At 42.3% G+C, this 16,536-nt stretch overlaps 1 protein-coding gene across 1 annotated transcript in view; it reads left to right on the top strand.

The window, feature by feature from the left end:
- KBTBD12 (kelch repeat and BTB domain containing 12) overlaps positions 1 to 16,536 on the top strand; it is a 106,089-nt gene that overhangs the window by 86,431 nt on the left and 3,122 nt on the right. The gene's annotated exons all lie outside the window — the stretch shown is intronic.

The raw sequence follows: 16,536 nt of genomic DNA, 5'->3' as shown, positions 1-16,536 counted from the left end.
TAATAAACCACAAACAATCCAGATTACATGTGGTATGATTAGGTATATATCTCTAGCCAATGGGTTGTTTAATCAAATATCAAAGGGAAATTAGCAATTATGAAGTACCGAATTCTCCAATTAAAATTTAACCTTTATTATTAAATTCATTAAAAGGTCCTCAACCAATAAAACCAGACAAACAATACATATAAAGTTTGGCCCCTCCAAACAAGGAGACACGTGTAGGCCAATAATTCAGCTATTACCGCTATAGTGATTGAAAATTATCTCACCAGATGACTCGATGCTTATCAACATCAAGGTCCAAAAAAAATAATTTTCTCCTTGTTTGGAGGGGCCAAACTTTATATGTATTGTTTGTCTGGTTTTATTGGTTGAGGACCTTTTAATGAATTTAATAATAAAGGTTAAATTTTAATTGGAGAATTCGGTACTTCATAATTGCTAATTTCCCTTTGGTATGATTAGGCCAGAAATATGGGGGCAAAGCAAACTGATTTACCCCCCAGCAGCGTATCTGCTGATGCTGGTGGTCCGGCTGTGGAGGGGTTACTCGGCCAGTGCCAGGCTCTGTTGTTTTGCTCACAATCCAGGCGTAGTAATAGCTTTGCAGGTAATTATACAGTTGCTTCAGTGCACAATTAAACTCCCCGGAGACCTTCCATGTTATATGTTCTGTCTCTGGGGAGAAATCGATGCCAATATCGGACCGAGGCAAAAGATCAATGATGCAACTCGCAGGATGGTGACTTCACCAGCAGAATAGTGAGTGCAGCTCTGGAGTAGCATACAGGATGTAACTCAGGATCAGTACAGGATCAGTAATGTAATGTATGTACACAGTGACTGCACCAGCAGAATAGTGAGTGCAGCTCTGGAGTATAATACAGGATATAACTCAGGATCAGTAATGTAATGTATGTACACAGTGACTGCACCAGCAGAATAGTGAGTGCAGCTCTGGAGTATAATACAGGATGTAACTGAGGATCAGTATAGGATAAGTAATGTAATGCATGTACACAGGGACTGCACCAGCAGAATAGTGAGTGCAGCTCTGGAGTATAATACTGGATATGATTCAGGATCAGTACAGTATAAGTAATGTAATGTATGTACACAGTGACTGCACCAGCAGAATAGTGAGTGCAGCTCTGGAGAATAATACTGGATATGACTCAGGATCAGTACAGGATAAGTAATGTAATGTATGTACACAGTGACTGTACCAGCAGAATAGTGAGTGCAGCTCTGGAGGATAATGCTGGATATGACTTAGGATCAGTACAGGATAAGTAATGTAATGTATGTACACAGTGACTGCACCAGCAGAATAGTGAGTGCAGCTCTGGAGTATTAGTATAATACAGGATGTAACTCAGGATCAGTACAGGATCAGTAATATAATGTATGGATTTAGTGACTGCAGCAGCAGAATAGTGAGTGCAGCTCTGGAGTATAAAGGTGATACAAATGACTCCATATTGTTCATTATGAGCTACACTCGTTAAATAAAATAAAAAGCACATTATAGGAGCCGGTGATACATGACGTGGGGGTATTGTAATCTGTTCAGAAGTACATTGGTTTCATTGGTCGTATTTGTCGTCACAGTTGCGCCCTTTCCCCTCACAGATGATGGCGGTTATTTATACTTTCGTACCTGCGGTTATTTTGTCTTTATTGGAGACGTTTATTAGGCGGCGATTTCATTATGTTTTCTATCGCTGAATAAAGGTCATTTTTCGGTCCGCGCTTTTCCTGAATGAGTTTCTCTCTATAAAGAGCATTTACCTGATGAGGAACAAACGAAGAATAAGTTATGATAAGAAAACAAAAGACATAATAGGGAACTCGGGACCTCCCGGCATGCCCTGCTCCTGCGATTCCTCCACAATTCATGGCAAGATAAAGGCTCCGGCAGGATGCCTGCCGACACCGGGCTGAATATACGGACGGATCATCAAAGGTCCGACACCAAGATGAAACGCATGGATCGCACAAAGCGTCATCCTAGATGAGAGTGGGAGTCTCGATACTTTGTATCTTATTGTATAACTGCTATAATCAAGGTATCACCAAGTCTCCAACCGGAGGGGGCTTTTATTAACCCCTTAGGGTAACACCTTCCACTCCATGTGGGAACAACTAGGATTCATATATATATATAATTTTATTTTTGTTTTGAAAAACCTAACTCTTTTTATCCCTCTGATGTCCTGGAAGAAAATACAAAGCCTCACCTAAATCCAGCATTTTTTGTATTTTACTTAAGACTAGTGATGGGCAGACTCGCAGATAACCGTCGGGTCCTTGTTAAGTGGTTTGTAAAATCTGGTTCCGGGCCAGATTCCGGTCCCCATATACGGTAAGTCTATGGGGACCGGAATCTGGCCATTAAAAATGGTGGTAGAAGGGATAGGGGGATAGGAGCAAGCGCTTCATACTTACCAAGGCTCCAGTACACTGCTCCCACAGCAGCCCATTCACTTCCGGGGCAGCGCATTAGGCTCAGGCATATGCACTGCTTTCCCCGCCTACCAGTGTCTATGATTGGTTGTAGTCAGATGCACCCCCACCCTGAGTGACAGCGTGTCTGACAATTTCCAATCACAGATGCTATATGCGTCTATCATGGCATAAAAATAAATAAATAAATTGATGTAGGGTCCCCCATAGTATGATACCCAGCACAGATAAAGCATATGGCTACAGGCTGCAACCCCCAGCCATGCGCTTATCTTGGCTGTGCATCAAAATAACTGGAACCGCATGCGGCTTTTAATTATTTAAATAAATAATTTAAAAAAAACGACATGCGGTCCCCCTAAATTTTGATACCCAGCCAGGATAATGCCTGACAGCTGGGGGTTGGTATTTTCAGGCTGGGGAGACCCAGGCTTATTGGATCGCCCCCATCGTAAAAATAACAGCCTGCTGACACCCAGGATTGTTGCATCTATTAGAAGCGACAATCCCAGCACTTTACCCAGCTCTTCCCGATTGCCCTGGTGCGGTGGCAATTGGGGTGATAAAGGGTTAATAACAGCCCACAGCTGCCACTAAGCCCTAAATTAGGAATGGGGAGGATCCATGAGACCCTACATGTTCATGATATTGGAAATATCATAAACATGCGTTCCCCATACTGTGCCCAAGAAGTTGTGCCAGCCTTGGACATAGCTGCCCAGAGCTCGGTAACATGACTAACTCTACCGGAGCGTAGCTGTGTAAACTACAGAGAAAGAGGAGGAACAGCCCTGTAACAAACGTGTAGTCGTGCCGAGTATAAAGTCACTGAACTGAATGTTTGACTTCTCTTCTGCCTGTTTACTTAACACTGAATTACTGACGTAAATAAAAAAAAAGAGAAAAAACTTTAGTCTCGCCGGAAATTGTTTGCATTGCTGACATTAAAGTGAATCTGTATCTTTTCTCATCCTGTCACTTTTATGTTCAGCATTCAATTCTAATTAGTTTCCTAATATATCTACGTTGTGATCATAGCACCATTTATCTGATACAGAGCTCCAAACCCTCTTCAAAGGTTTAGAATCGCATAATAAAAATTTGCCTGCCTGCAGTCACCACTAGAGGGAGCTCTGGGGCTGTCTTATTTTACCAATCTGATCGATGTAGTGAGAATTCAACTGGCATCAGGTTCCTTAAAGGGGTTGTCCACTACTTTTACATTGATGGCCTATCCTTACGATCTGGCCGGCCCCCCCACACCCTTGCCGATCAGCTGTCCTTGGTCCTGGTGGTGGCAGCAGGCAGCCAGAAAAGCTCAGTTCTGGAGATGCTCCATCTTCTGATAGTGGCAGTAGCCAGGTACTGTACATCTGCCTCCTATTCAGATCAATAGGAGGCGGATGTGCAGTACCCAGTCGCAGCCACTAGTAGAAGACGGAGCAGCTCTGGAACTGAGCATTTACGGCTGCCTGCTACCGCTGCTGGGACTGAAAACAGCTGATCGGTGGGGATGCCGGGCGTCGGATCCCAGACGATCAGACATTGATGACTTATCCTAAGGATAGCTCATCAATGTACAAGTAGTGGACAACCCCTTTAACATGTGTCACTTTTATTATTTAGATTTAGCCAGCAGCTGCCTCTAACAGCAGTGACCAGAGCTTGCTCTGATTGCTGCTGACAGCAATGGCACAGTTTCCAGTGTATCCATGGGCTCTTCCCAACCTTGCAAAGCAATCACAAGGTGCCAATGAGTTGTCATGATAGCCAGGTCCTTGCTGAAGACCCCCATAGCTGCCCTATCAGTACTCTGATGAAGACCAGCTTGTGCCTGAGCTTCATAGGAAAACATAATTTGGACTATATACTGCAATATATCAATTATATAGAACTAGTGAGCAAACTTATCTAACAGTCTGCATTTTCCAGGGGGAGATGTTCTCAAATATGGTACTAAATAAAAAGGGGGGAGGAGGGTTTACACACCAGATCATCGCTTTAAGGATATATGTACACAAGTGTTGGCCGGACGTCACGGACACATCTGCGAGTCTCGTAGGATCGGCCCTTCGCGTGTTTGTTATGTTTACTCTTTTAGTTTCTGGCTCTCGAAAGATTTTGAACATGTGGGAATTTGCGTCCGTTCTCCTCTGTTGGGGTTTTATATCTAGGAATAGGCATTAATTAACCTCCAGCCTCATGCTGACGACATCTCACGAAAACATCCAGCAGCTGTTGTCCAAGACTGTTGATGTTTTGTTGTATATAGCTTTCTATTGCAGATTACTGCACCCACCAGGGAAGGCTCCCTGCTTCTTAAAGGGGAAATACAGTGAAAGTGATCTTTAAGTACGAAAGAGATGCACTGGATTAGATTCACTATGATTATACAGTCATTTGCAAAAGTGTTGGCGCCCTTGAAATTTTTCCAGAAAATGATTGCAAACACATGTTTGTCATACACATGTTTATTTCATTTGGGTGTATTGGAAAAACGTAGAAAAAAAGCAAATTGGACATAGTTTCACACAAACGCGGTTGGATAAATTTGTTGGCACCTTTCCAAAATTGTGGGTAAAAAAATCTTTGTTTCGAGCATATGATGCCCATTCAAGCTCACCAGTGGCAAGTAATAGGTGTGGGCAATATTAAAATCACACCTGAAACCAGATGAAAAGGGGAGAAGTTGACTCAATCTTTGCATTGTGTGTCAGACTAAGTATGGAGAACAGAAAGCAGAAGAGAACTGTTTGAGGATCTGAGTACTAAGATTGTTGAAAAATATCAACACTCTCAAAGTTACAAGTCCATCTACAGAGATCTTGATGTTCCTTTGTCCACAGTGCACAAAATAATCAAGACGTTTACAACCCATGTCACTGTAGGTAATCTCCCTGGAAATGGACGGCAGAGAAATATTTGTGAAAGGTTGCAACACAGGATAGTCCGGATGGTGGATAAGCCGCCCCAATCAAGTTCCAAAGAAATTCAAGCTGTCCTGCAGGCTCAGGGGGCAATAGTGTCAGCGCAAACAATTCGTCCACATTTCAATTAATTGAAATGCTATGGCGGAGACCCAGGAGGACCCTACTGCTTACACAGAGACATAAAAAAGCCAAAGTGTACATGAGTAACCTAAATCCTTCTTAGAATGTGTCTTGTGGACAGATGAGACCAAGGTAGAGCTTTTTGGTAAAGCACATCATTCTACTCTTTACCAAAAACGGAATGAGGCCTACAAAGAAAAGAACACAGGACCTACAGTCATACATGGTGGAGGTCAGAGATGTTTTGGGTTTTTTGCTGCCTCTGGCACTGGGGGTTTTGACTGTATGCAAAACATCAAGAAATCTGAAGATTACTAAAGGATTTTGGGTGGAAATGTAGTGCCCAGTGTCAGAAAGCTGGGTTTGTGTCCTAGATCATGGGTCTCCCAGCAGGATAATGACCCCAAACACTTCAACAAGCCCCCAGAAATGGATGGAAACAAAGCACTTGAGAGATCTGAAGTGGCAGCGATGGGTCCGTATCTAAATCTCATTGACACCTTTGTAGAGATCTTAAAATTAAAGTTTGGAGAAGAGAAGACGCCTTCAGATATGAGAGACCTGGAGCAGTTTATAAAGAAGAGTCCGAAATTCCAGGAGAGAGGAGTAAGAAGCTTGTGGACTGTACTTGGAAGCCATTGATTGCAGTTATCTATTCCAAAGGGTGCAACCAAATATTAAGTTGAGGGGGACAACAATTTTGTCCGGCCCATTTTCGAATTTTTGTGTGAAATTATGTCCAATTTGCCTTTTTCTCATTTTTTTGTGTTGTCTCAATACACACAAAAGGAAACAAACGTGTAATTGCAATCATTCTCTGGGAGAAGTACTACATTTTCTGTAACAACTTCAAGGGTGCCAATACTTTTGGCCATGACTGTATTCCTCTGTAGTTTTGGACCACTGCCGATTTTTTTTAATTAAAGCAATTTATAGATATCAGATCTTTTTGGCACCGCTGAGAAATTTCTATTAATCTTACACAACACTCCATAAAATAGTCATAGACTTAATTGGTCCATTGCTTTGATAGTTTTTTATTGTATAATTAAATATTATGCAATTTCCTATTAAACAGTTATATTCCCGGTTACACAGTTTGTTACAATGTATGAAATTAGGTAGGATTAACGGTAACCTGTCAGGTCCTCTATGCCCTCCAGGACAGCAGCATTTACATTTGTATGTCCAGATTCCCTTCCTTTCTGCACTTCCGACTATGCGCAGTGCACCCTCTGAATCCGGGACAAGTACATAGGACTACACGGAAAAGGGTGGACTAGTCAGAGGGAACCAACGCCCCTGTAACTAGTCACAAGCCTAATTTGGATAAGAAAAATGGAGGTAATGAATACTTTTTTTTAAGTTTTATTTTAAAGAATGACATTATACAGGGATGGTCAGGAAGGGAATTTTGACATGGAAATGTAAATGCTGCTAGCTTGGAGGGTCTAAGGAGACTGACAGGTTCCCTTTAAAACAGGTAAGATAAAGCTACTATACTACTATATATATATATATATATATATATATATATATATATATATATATATATATATATATATATATATATATCTACTATACTAATACTGCTCCTATGTACAAGAATATAACTACTATAATACTGCCCCCTATGTACAAGAATATAACTACTATAATACTGCCCCCTATGTACAAGAATATAACTACTATAATACTGCCCCTATGTACAAGAATATAACTACTATAATACTGCCCCCTATGTACAAGAATATAACTACTATAATACTGCCCCTATGTACAAGAATATAACTACTATAATACTGCCCCTATGTACAAGAATATAACTACTATAATACTGCCCCTATGTACAAGAATATAACTACTATAACACTGCCCTTATGTACAAGAATATAACTACTATAATACTGCCCTTATGTACAAGAATATAACTACTATAACACTGCCCTTATGTACAAGAATATAACTACTATAACACTGCCCTTATGTACAAGAATATAACTACTATAACACTGCCCTTATGTACAAGAATATAACTACTATAACACTGCCCTTATGTACAAGAATATAACTACTATAACACTGCCCTTATGTACAAGAATATAACTACTATAATACTGCTCCTATGTACAAGAATATAACTACTATAATACTGTCACGCTCCCGGTGTCCCAGCAGCGCTCCTTACCTACTGAGCCGGTCTCACCATCGCACCACCGCTCCTTGCTCACTGAGCCGGTCCCTGTATCGCATCACTGCTCCGTACCTACTGAGCCAGGCGCACCTGCATCGCACCACCGCTCTGTACCCACTGATCCAGCCTCGCCAGCGCACCACCGCTCCTTGCTCACTGGTCCAGTCCATGCGTCCACCGGTCACGCCTGCCGCTCCCGCTCTTGCTCCCCTGAGTCCTGTTCCTGGTCTCAGGAGTCTGACTCTGACTGATGCCTCTGTATAGGACCGGGCCGCGCCCGCTCACCTGGTGTTATAGGCCCAGCACTGCTGCAACAGGAAATGACCTGAGGCTGTGCTGGGTATATAAGACTGGCCTTTCCATGTGGGCGGGGCCTGATCATCGCTTGTGTTTCTTTGCTTTGTCTTGTGAGCTAGGTGCTCAGGTCCTTTTGTTCCTGTTTCCTATATTACTGCCTTAAAGTACGCTGTGACCCTAGTGACCTGGTCCTGTCTTTGCTTCCTGATACCTGCACCTGTTCCTGTACTGTCCTATGGGACTCCATGACCCTGGTGACCTGGTTCTTCTCCTTCCTGCCACGCTAGTGCTCCAGCTACCGTGTACCCTGTCCTCCAGGTGGGGTGCTCGGTCCAGTGGATCCACCTCCTGGGCCTACCAGTCCTCCCCGGCCCTCACAGTATGATCAGGCCACGGATTCCGCTTAAGCACAGAAATCAGAGCTGGCTGAGCTGCGCCAGGAACTGGCGCAACAGCGCGAAACCCTGAACCAGATGCTGAAGTTCCTGGCGTCCATGGACCATCGGTTATATGCACTGCAGACCGCCGCCTCGTCTCAGTCCACATAGCAACCAGTCTCCAGGTCCGAACCAGTTGTCTCCACAGTCTCGCAACTTCGCCTCGCTGCTCCGCCTCGCTACGCAGGGGATCCCAAGTCCTGCCGAGGCTTCCTGAACCAGTGCTCCCTGCACTTCCAGTTGCTCCCGCACTTGTTTGCCTCAGACCAGGCCAAGTTCCTGATGTCACACCTGGAAGGCGAAGCCCAGAGCTGGATTAACCCCCTGTGGGAAAATGAGTACCCGATGATCACCGACATCCAGGAGTTCCCGCGAGCCTTCAGAGGCACCTTCGACGAACCCGGACGAACTACCGCAGTGACCTCTACGCTCCTCCGGCTACGCCAAGGGACACAAACAGTCGGCCAGTATGCCATACAGTTCCGCACGCTCGCTTCGGAGCTGGGCTGGAACAATGAGACCTTGACGGCGGCATTTTGGGAGGGTCTCTCTGGTCGTATTAAAGACGAACTCGCCGGCCGTGACGTTCCACGCACCTTGGACGCTTTGATTTCCCTGGCCACCCGGATTGACCTCCGTTTTCCGGAGTGTGCCCAGGAGGTAGTCAGGGAGAAGCGACCACGTCTTGCCCCCGCAGAAACCTACCGCACCCTCGTCCCTGCCTTTCCGCGAATCGTCACCAGAACTCATGCAAGTGGACCGTCTGACCCAAGCCAAGCAACGCCGTGCAGAACGGCTCGCCCGAGGCCTGTGCTTCTATTGTGGAGACGGGTCACATTTGCTTCGAACATGCCCTGAGAAACCTGGTAGACCCCAGGCCCAAGGGATGGTGGGAACCGCCACCCTTGCCACCGGAATCCCTTCAGTCCCAGTGAAATAGACGGTTCAGGTGACGACAGAGGGGACCCGGTTTTTGGCAGAGGCCCACATCGATTCCGGGGCAGCATGCAACTTTATCCACCAGGCCACGGTAGACAAATACCAGATCCCTGTCACTCCGCTGAAGAAGCCCCTCTGGTTCGCCTCCGTAGACGGCAAACCGCTCTACGAGCCTGTCCGGTATACCACCGAGCCCGTGAACCTCCAGGTTGGCACTTCGCATACAGAGACCATCGCCTTCTATGTGATTCCGAGGATGGCTCCTGTTGGGCCTGCCCTGGCTGAAACTCCATGACCCTTTTATTAGTTGGCACTCTGGCACGATTACCCGCTGGAGTCCCTTGTGCCACGAAACCTGCTTGCAGCCTGTTGCTCAGCCCCTGGCACTTGACTCAGTCAAGCTGCAGGATCCTGAAGAAGAGACGACGCTATCCAGCGACGTTCCACCGCCCCAGGCATCAGACTTTGATTCCACCACCTTCTGGAGTTGAGACTTTGAGTCCACCAGCTACTGAGGATGAGACGCTGTCCTGTACCCGGTCCGAGACGCCCGATCCGGTCGTCCATGATTCCAGTCCTGCTTCTGACTGTCCTTCCCTTTCCGTTGCTTCCGTTGCCACTGCTTGAAAATCTTCGGTTAAGCGTGTTGCGGTCCAGAAGGGTGCATGGGGTCAGCAGTCCCTCCTTGCCTTTGCGCTGGGTTACGGTCCGGGGGCTCGGTCCAGGGTGCCCCGGGGGTCCTTTGCTCGGAGGGGGGGCTTCGAGGGGGGGTAATGTCACGCTCCCGGTGTCCCAGCAGCGCTCCTTACCTACTGAGCCGGTCTCACCATCTCACCACCGCTCCTTGCTCACTGAGCCAGTCCCTGCATCACCACACCACTCTGTACCCACTGATCCAGCCTCGCCAGCGCACCACCGCTCCTTCCTCACTGGTCCAGTCCATGCGTCCACCGGTCACGCCTGCCATTCCCGCTCTTGCTCCCCAGAGTCCTGTTCCAGGTCTCAGGAGTCTGACTCTGACTGATGCCTCTGTATAGGACCGGGCCACGCCCACTCACCTGATCTTATAGGCCCAGCACTGCTGCAACAGGAAATGACCTGAGGCTGTGCTGGGTATATAAGCCTGGCCTTTCCATGTGGGCGGGGCCTGATCATCGCTTGTGTTTGTTTGCTTTGTCTTGTGAGCTAGGTGCTCAGGTCCTTTTGTTCCTGTTTCCTATATTACTGCCTTAAAGTACGCTGTGATCCTAGTGACCTGGTCCTGTCTTTGCTTCCTGATACCTGCACCTGTTCCTGTACTGTCCTATGGGACTCCATGACCCTGGTGACCTGGTTCTTCCTGTTCCTGCCACGCTAGTGCTCCAGCTACCGTGTACCCTGCCCTCCAGGTGGGGTGCTCGGTCCGGTTGATCCACCTCCTGGGCCTACCAGTCCTCCCCGGCACTCACAAATACTGCCTCCTATGTACAGGAATATAACTGCTATAATACTGCCCCTATGTACAAGAATATAACTACTATAATACTGCCTCTATGTACAAGAATATAACTACTGTAATACTGCCCCCTATGTACAGGAATATAACTACTATAATACTGCCCCATTATGTACAAGAATATAACTACTATAATACTGCCCCTATGTACAAGAATATAACTACTATAATACTGCCCCCTATGTACAAGAATATAACTACTATAATACTGCCCCCTATGTACAAGAATATAACTACTATAATACTGCCCCCTATGTACAGGAATATAACTACTATAATACTGCCCCCTATGTACAAGAATATAACTACTATAATACTGCCCCTATGTACAAGAATATAACTACTATAATACTGCCCCATTATGTACAAGAATATAACTACTATAATACTGCCCCTATGTACAAGAATATAACTACTATAATACTGCCCCCTATGTACAAGAATATAACTACTATAATACTGCCCCTATGTACAAGAATATAACTACTATAATACTGCCCCCTATGTGCAAGACTATAACTACTATAATACTGCTCCCTATGTACAAGAATATAACTACTATAATACTGCCCCCTATGTACAAGAATGTAACTACTATAATACTGCCCCCTATGTACAAGAATATAACTACTATAATACTGCCCCCTATGTACAAGAATATAACTACTATAATACTGCCCCTATGTACAAGAATGTAACTACTATAATACTGCCCTATGTACAAGAATATAACTACTATAATACTGCCCCCTATGTACAGGAATATAACTACTATAATACTGCCCCCTATGTACAAGAATATAACTACTATAATACTGCCCCTATGTACAAGAATATAACTACTATAATACTGCCCCATTATGTACAAGAATATAACTACTATAATACTGCCCCTATGTACAAGAATATAACTACTATAATACAGCCCCCTATGTACAAGAATATAACTACTATAATACTGCCCCTATGTACAAGAATATAACTACTATAATACTGCCCCCTATGTGCAAGAATATAACTACTATAATACTGCCCCATTATGTACAAGAATATAACTACTATAATACTGCCCCTATGTACAAGAATATAACTACTATAATACAGCCCCCTATGTACAAGAATATAACTACTATAATACTGCCCCTATGTACAAGAATATAACTACTATAATACTGCCCCCTATGTGCAAGACTATAACTACTATAATACTGCTCCCTATGTACAAGAATATAACTACTATATCACTGCCCCCTATGTACAAGAATGTAACTACTATAATACTGCCCCCTATGTACAAGAATATAACTACTATAATACTGCCCCCTATGTACAAGAATATAACTACTATAATACTGCCCCTATGTACAAGAATGTAACTACTATAATACTGCCCTATGTACAAGAATATAACTACTATAATACTGCCCCCTATGTACAGGAATATAACTACTATAATACTGCCCCTATGTACAAGAATATAACTACTGTAATACTGCCCCTATGTACAAGAATATAACTACTGTAATACTGCCCCTATGTACAAGAATATAACTACTGTAATACTGCCCACTATGTACAAGAATATAACTACTATAATACTGCCCACTATGTACAAGAATATTACTATAATACTGCCCCTATGTACAAGAATATAACTACTATAATACTGCCCCCTATGTACAAGAATATAACTACTATAATACTGCCCCTATGTACAAGAATATAACTACTATAATACTGCCCCTATGTACAGGAATATAACTACTATAATACTGCCCCCTATGTGCAAGAATATAACTACTATAATACTGCCCCCTATGTGCAAGACTATAACTACTATAATACTGCTCCCTATGTACAAGAATATAACTAATATAATACTGCCCCCTATGTACAAGAATGTAACTACTATAATACTGCCCCCTATGTACAAGAATATAACTACTATAATACTGCCCCCCTATGTACAAGAATATAACTACTATAATACTGCCCCTATGTACAAGAATGTAACTACTATAATACTGCCCTATGTACAAGAATATAACTACTATAATACTGCCCCCTATGTACAGGAATATAACTACTATAATACTGCCCCCTATGTACAAGAATATAACTACTATAATACTGCCACTATGTACAAGAATATAACTACTGTAATACTGCCCCTATGTACAAGAATATAACTACTATAATACTGCCCCCTATGTACAAGAATATAACTACTATAATACTGCCCCTATGTACAAGAATATAACTACTGTAATACTGCCCCTATGTACAAGAATATAACTACTGTAATACTGCTCCTATGTACAAGAATATAACTACTATAATACTGCCCCTATGTACAAGAATATAACTACTGTAATACTGCCCCTATGTACAAGAATATAACTACTGTAATACTGCCCCCTATGTACAAGAATATAACTACTATAATACTGCCCCTATGTACAAGAATATAACTACTGTAATACTGCCCCTATGTACAAGAATATAACTACTGTAATACTGCTCCTATGTACAAGAATATAACTACTATAATACTGCCCCTATGTACAAGAATATAACTACTGTAATACTGCCCCTATGTACAAGAATATAACTACTGTAATACTGCCCCTATGTACAAGAATATAACTACTATAATACTGCCCCTATGTACAAGAATATAACTACTATAATACTGCCCCTATGTACAAGAATATAACTACTGTAATACTGCCCCTATGTACAAGAATATAACTACTGTAATACTGCCCCTATGTACAAGAATATAACTACTATAATACTGCCCCCTATGTACAAGAATATAACTACTATAATACTGCCCCTATGTACAAGAATATAACTACTGTAATACTGCCCCTATGTACAAGAATATAACTACTGTAATACTGCTCCTATGTACAAGAATATAACTACTATAATACTGCCCCTATGTACAAGAATATAACTACTGTAATACTGCCCCTATGTACAAGAATATAACTACTATAATACTGCCCCTATGTACAAGAATATAACTACTATAATACTGCCCCTATGTACAAGAATATAACTACTGTAATACTGCCCCTATGTACAAGAATATAACTACTATAATACTGCTCCTATGTACAAGAATATAACTACTATAATACTGCCCCTATGTACAAGAATATAACTACTGTAATACTGCCCCTATGTACAAGAATATAACTACTATAATACTGCCCCTATGTACAAGAATATAACTACTATAATACTGCACCCTATGTACAAGAATATAACTACTGTAATACTGCTCCTATGTACAAGAATATAACTACTGTAATACTGCCCCTATGTACAAGAATATAACTACTGTAATACTGCCCCTATGTACAAGAATATAACTACTGTAATACTGCCCCTATGTACAAGAATATAACTACTATAATACTGCCCCTATGTACAAGAATATAACTACTATAATACTGCCCCTATGTACAAGAATATAACTACTGTAATACTGCCCCTATGTACAAGAATATAACTACTGTAATACTGGCCCTATGTACAAGAATATAACTACTGTAATACTGCCCCTATGTACAAGAATATAACTACTGTAATACTGCCCCTATGTACAAGAATATAACTACTGTAATACTGCCCCTATGTACAAGAATATAACTACTGTAATACTGCCCCTATGTACAAGAATATAACTACTGTAATACTGCCCACTATGTACAAGAATATAACTACTATAATACTGCCCCTATGTACAAGAATATAACTACTGTAATACTGCCCACTATGTACAAGAATATAACTACTATAATACTGCCCCCTATGTACAGGAATATAACTTGTATAATATCTGGATTCTGGTGTAGGATTGCTTCTAGGATGAATGACCCTTTCATCTCCGGTAGCAGCCGCTCAGTATTGTGGGTGATGTAGTTTTGCACACACGCTTGCTTTGTATAAAGCAGTGATAGAAACCTGTAATTTGGAGATGAAAGTTGATATAAATTGAGGACTGAATATTCTAATCTTAGCGCAATTAAGATTTATTTTTTTGCTTTTATTTTTAACAAGCTTAATAAGTGCACCTGTCTGGATGTCTGTGCACATCTGCCTACACAGAGGAGAATCTCCGCTCACTGCCAACGGAAGCTACAGAGAAGGGTTTATTATTACTGCTGTAATTATGTGTATATATATATATTAATAATAATGTAACTGTTTAAGACCCAGGAGGTGTAAAGTTCGATTTAGTCTCTGGATACATTGTAACTATTTTAGATGCTTGTAGTACAGAACTTCCTGCTCTTGTTAATACCTAAAGGGGTCACTTACTTTTTATAAAGGACCCTGTTTAAATTTTTCTTTAAAACAAATTCTATTGTTGTGAATAGAATCTTAAGGAGACATTACCATCTTAAGAAATGCTGCCATATCCTAGTGATTGCTACAGCTGGGACCTTTAAAGGGACTCAGTCACCAGGTTGTTGCTTCCTCATCTGAGAGCAGCATAATGTAGAGAGAGACCCTGATTCCAGCGATGTGTCACTTATTGAGCTGTTTGCTGTCATTTTTATACAATCAATGTTTTCTCTGCTGCAGATCTAGCAGTTAAACAGAGCTCATGGATATGCTGGACTACCTGGTACTCCTGTAAGGATAATCTCCTGCTGATTAAACTGTGATTTTATCAAAACCACACTAAGCAGCCCAGTAAGTGACACATTGCTGGAATCAGGATCTGTGCCCCTACATTGTGTTGCTTTCAGATTAGGTGGCAGAAACCTGGTGACAGATTCCCTTTAAGATCCCGCTATTTATTTTAGATTACTCTTAGTAGTATTAATGGATTTAAACCTCCCTTAATGATAATTCTCCTGCTGATAAAATAGTTATTTTATCAAAACTACACTAAGCAGTCCAGTAAATTACACACTGCTGGAATCAGGATCTCTGCCCCTACATTATGCTACTCTCAGATTAGGTGCCAAAAACCTGGTGACAAATTCCCTTCAAGACTCCCCCCCCCCATTGATTGATTAGTACTAATTGATTGAAACCTCCCTTAATGATAATCTCCTGCTGATAAAACAATGATTTTATCACAACCACACTAAGTAGCCCAGTAAGTGACACTGCTGGAATCAGGATCTCTGCCCCTACATTATGCTACTCTCAGATTAGGTGGCAGAAACCTGGTGACAGATTCCCTTTAAGACCCCCTATTGATTTTGAGAATACTCATATTAGTATTAATGGATTTAAACCTCCCTTAATAATAATCTCCTGCTGATAAAACAGTGATTTTATCAAAACGACACTAAGCAGGTCAGTAAGTGACACATCGCTGGAATCAGGGTCTCTTCCCCCTACATTATGCTACTCTCAGATTAGGTAGCAAAAACCTGGTGACAGATTCCAGCCTTATTGATTTTGAGAATACTTTTGTTAGTATTAACGGATTTAAACCTCCCTTAATTATAATCTCCTGGTGATAAAACAGTGATTTTATCAAAACTACACTAAGCAGCCCAGTAAGTGACACAGAACTGAAATCAGGATCTCTGTCCCTGCATTATGTTGCTCTCAGATTAGGTGGCAAAACCTGGTTACAGATTCCCTTTAAGACCCCCCCCCCCTTCCCATTGATTT

This window comes from Anomaloglossus baeobatrachus, chromosome 8, assembly GCF_048569485.1.
Source record: "Anomaloglossus baeobatrachus isolate aAnoBae1 chromosome 8, aAnoBae1.hap1, whole genome shotgun sequence".
NCBI lineage: Eukaryota > Metazoa > Chordata > Amphibia > Anura > Aromobatidae > Anomaloglossus > Anomaloglossus baeobatrachus.
Note: the sequence above shows the minus strand (reverse complement) of the source record. Positions and strands in the feature narration are given on the sequence as shown.